The sequence below is a fragment of the Benincasa hispida genome, chromosome 2, assembly GCF_027475165.1.
Source record: "Benincasa hispida cultivar pf3 chromosome 2, pf3_genome.v1.1, whole genome shotgun sequence".
Lineage (NCBI taxonomy): Eukaryota > Viridiplantae > Streptophyta > Magnoliopsida > Cucurbitales > Cucurbitaceae > Benincasa > Benincasa hispida.
In genome coordinates, this window is record NC_143479.1 from 22,564,306 (window position 1) to 22,568,978 (window position 4,673).

At 32.2% G+C, this 4,673-nt stretch overlaps 1 pseudogene; it reads right to left on the bottom strand.

The window, feature by feature from the left end:
- Window positions 1-1,588: 1,588 nt before the first annotated feature.
- Window positions 1,589-3,619, bottom strand: LOC150037731 (serine/threonine-protein phosphatase 7 long form homolog; annotated as a pseudogene).
- Window positions 3,620-4,673: the final 1,054 nt, after the last annotated feature.

Sequence of the window (4,673 nt, forward strand, 5' to 3'; positions counted from 1 at the left end):
GATTTCTGTAAGGATATTCTAACATGTCTAGGAATCTCTAAATGCTTAAGTATCTTACAATATAGAAAAACAAGCACGATAATTAAGATAGTCACTCCATAAAATTCTAGAATGTCTGCTAAACAAATGACCTCTAAAGATCCCTTTAGTAATTTTGAATAAATGGACTTGGCTAAGTTGTGAGTAATAATAACAAAATTATATTATTATTAGACAATCAGAAGTGGAGATGCAGACTACATATCTCTTAATCACTAACATATATTACATCCTAATCGAGTTATGCTCGTTTTAATTGTTGTTGTTATTATTATATTAGTTGGTTATATTTACAAATTAATTTACTAAATTTTCTATGTTCTCGAGTAAAATTTTATGAGCTTTTATACTTTGAAAAACCATATAATTATCCTACAACGAGTTTGATCCACCTATAAATAACTTAAATGCTACTATTGTTCTTTAACTTCGTGAATGTAGATAACATGATTTAACGACATGGTCTTAGTGAAAATTAAAATGCCGATGTTAATATTAACATCGAGATTTCGATTTTAGAAAGATATCGTAGATATATTAACAAAATTTGATGTATATATATATATATTAATTAATTAATTATAGTTAGTTAAATTATTTTTACTTTCAAATTAAGTTATTTATCTTATTATTGGTGTGTATCTTAGGGAAAATTAAAAGGATATTGTCCTTTTAGAAATTATTTAGGAAAATATTGCTGTTTTCAAATTATTTGTAAAAATATTGTTGTTTTTTTTTTAAAAAAAATAAGTCGAGGGTTCAAAATTCAACCAAGATAGGTCGAATTTTGAACCATCGACTTTGCCCTTTCACTTTTCCAAGGGTTCCATTATTATTTTGAGAGAGAGCGAGATTTTGAGAGGTTTTCATTATTATCTTGAGAGAGAGCGAGTTTATGAGAGAGATTATGAGAGAGAGTGAGATTTTGAGAGAGAACGAGAATTTGAGAGAGAGCGAAATTTTGAGAGGTTTCCATAATTTTCAGAGAGAATGAGATTATGAGCGAGATTTTGAGCGAGAGAGATAGCAAGATTTTGATAGAGAGCGAGAGTACACTCCAATTTTTGGGTCATCCGTACAAATGTCCATTTTTTTTTCTTTTTTAATTATTACACATTGACCTTCTTCATTCTTTCTTCCTTTCTTTTTTTTTTTAAAAAATTTTTTTCATTTTATAAAAAAAATTCTAAAAATATTTTATTATTTTATTTAAACTCTAAAAAGAATAAATTAAAAAAAATAATCTCATAAAAATAAAAGAGAAAGAGCGAGATTTTGATAGAGAGCGAGAGTACACTTCAATTTTTGGGTCATCCGTACAAATTTTTCTTTTTCTTTTCTTTTTTAATTATTACACATTGTCCTTCTTCTTTCTTTCTTCCTTTCTTTCTTTCTTTTTTTTTTAATTTTCCATTTTATAAAAACAGTTTCTAAAAATATTTTATTATTTTATTTAAACTCTAAAAAGAATAAATTAAAAAAATAATATCTCATAAAAATAAAAGAATGTAAATTAAATATCTCATTTATATAAAAATAATTACAAAAATCAATGTGTCCCAAAAGGCGGACGTCATCGATTTCGAGTTGGTTGTCGTCGTCGACTTCGAACTTGAGGTCGCTCGGGTTCTTCTTGATGTTGCTCTGGTACCTTTGCAGGCGCTTCATAATATGAATATTTATTATGCTCTCCACGACCCCGACCATGTTCATGCATGTATGAAGACGAAGGACCAGCCTCTGAGTCATAATGTCTTGAACCAAATGCTGGCATCATTATCATCGGACTAATATAATCAATTTAACTCCGTGTCTGCATCATAAGGGGCAACTCTTCCATATTATGTGCAACCTCTACAAACTCATCCTCTTCCCGAACAGGTCCTCTATGTCTAGGAGCTGGTGGGGGAACAATAGATATATTGTACATATAATGAATTTCCTCCATATAGCTTTGGTTGCTACTACATATAGCAAGAACCTGGTTTGGATCATTCGCAACCTCACGGAGTCTACTGTTGTTCGATCTCTGTGAATTATAAAACAATTAGACAATATTTAAAATAAATTTAAATTAAAAATAATTAGATAATATTCATTCATTTACCAGATGACCCACAGCTGCTCCCGGACGAGTGACGTAGCGCCTTGTGATATTATTATACCAATGAATATATTCTGGAGTGACATCTGTGTCAAACTGTTCAAGAGAAACCCCCACTGCAATAAACCTTGCACGATAGTGCCATCGCACTACCAAATGTGCAACTTTTTCGGACCAATCTCCAGTCCTTAGGTCAATATCATGCAGTACGGGTTCAGTATTACAAGGCGATGGGACATCCTACTGAAAACCGAATTGTCTCATCACCCTGTCAGGAAGATGCCACTCACCAATGTGAAAACATATGAGAGGACTCATCGTCCGCCATATGTTTTGACCATTCGTACAAAAATTAGGCAAAGTATGCATAATAATTTTGTACGGCTCCCAAATAACCTGAAACACAAAATATTATATTAGAGAATATTAAAGACAAATACAATAAAAATGTGTATAAAATAATCAATTAGGTTTAGTGTAATGTACCTGTTCAGGTTGAAGCAGATCAAACATGTATCTATATTGGCTGACTACATGTGTGGCTGTCCTAGTCACACAAAATTTGTCTCTCCACCTAAATTTTTAAATTGATAATTTAGAATTTAAATTAACTAGATCAGTGATATAAAAATTAAATTGAATTAAAACAACATACCGAGAACCGTAGGCTCATCCAACTAACTAAGCATCATTAATATGTTGTAGCTGTGGAGCCATTGTTGGAAATCGCTTCCAAGCCCATAGTTACAAAAGTATGAGAGGCCCAACTATCTCTCGAACCTCAGGTCTTGTTGCTTTGCATAGTTGTCTATGCAACCATGCCAAGCATGCTCCATCCCACGAATACGGCCCCGTATCATGGAGGTTAGCTAACAGTGGTAGGAACATCAAGTGAACAAAATGACTTGATTCATCTGAAAACAGACTTCCACCCATCATTTGTAGTATATATGCTCGCGCATATTTTATGATGGTTACCTCGTCTGCATCATCTGTGAGCTCACGAAATTGTGTTCTTAACCATATTAAACTTAACCTCGATCTTTTAATCTTGTTGGCAGGTGGGGTCGCACCGAGGTACAGTTAACAAACTTCTAACTAGTCATCGTACATCACTCCGGTGACCGGCTCACCATCAACAGGTAACCCCAACAACACTTCTATGTCTTGTAGAGTGATAGTACACTCTCCAACAGACATATGAAATGTATGCATCTTGGGCCTCCATCTCTTAACCAAAGTTGTGATCAGATGCCAGTCCAACTGAATAAATCATAATCTGGCAACCCCATAGAATCCAGATGTGCGCAGTAGCGATAGTATTCGAGGGTGGAGCGGGATAGTGCGCTGGAGAACTACCTTTCGACACTTGCAAGATATTTCTCCAGTAGTACGATCTCGCCATACAACAGATGATCGATGAATGGACTGGTCGTACAAAACATCGGGATCAATAGGTCCTGGGTTTAAAGCCATGATCTGAAAAAAAAAATATATTTATTTCTCAATTAAAAAAATATTTGTTTCTCAATTTGAAGAATAATGTACAACTTAATTAGAAGAATAATGTATAACTTAATTAGAAGAATAATGTACAACTTAATTAGAAGAATAATGTACAAGTTAATTAAACTAATAATGTACAACTTTTTTGTATGAATCATATTACCATTTGTAAACAACAAAAATCTCAAGCATTTGTCTGCCATTTTCTAAAAAAAAAAAAAAAAAAAAAAGACAAACATCAATCTTTTGTATTATACTTTTTATAAGAAGTATATTAAAAAATATTAAATTTTTTAGTTTATAAACATAAACTTTTTAAATTTTATGAACATCAACTTTTTAAACATAACAATAAATTAAACTTTTTATAACTATTTTTAAACATAACAATAAATTAAAGTTTTTATAATTATTTTTAAAAATAAAAACAAATTAAACTTTTCAAATTAAAATAACAACAAATTAAACTCAATCTCACTCTCGCTCACAATCTCGCTCTCTCAATCTCAATCTCGCTTTCGCTTACAATCTCGCTCTCTCAATCTCAATCTCGCTTTCGCTTACAATCTCGCTCTCAATCTCGCTTTCTCTTACAATCTCGCCCTCTCAATCTCGTTCTCTCTTACAATCTCGCTCAGAATCTCGCTCTCTCTTACAATTCAAAATTCTGTTATTGTTGTTATTCTTTCATTAATGATTATTAATGCTCTCTCTTACAATCTCGCTCTCTCTTACAATTCAAAATTCTCACTAGAAGAAAGTCGGGCTTCAATGTCGGTTGAAAATAACATTATTGGATGTATTATGTCAGTTGAAAAAAACGGATCTTCAATGTCGGTTATAAACTGACATTGAAGATGGCCTACAATGTCGGTTTAAAACCGACATTGAAGGCCTCCCATTATTTATTTTATTTTGTTTTTTTTAAAAAAATTTATCAAAATTAAATTTTGATTTCCCTCTCGCGCGTGCCCTAACTTTCATCTCTCAGCTCTCTCACTTTACCAAACGTACTGCAATGTCG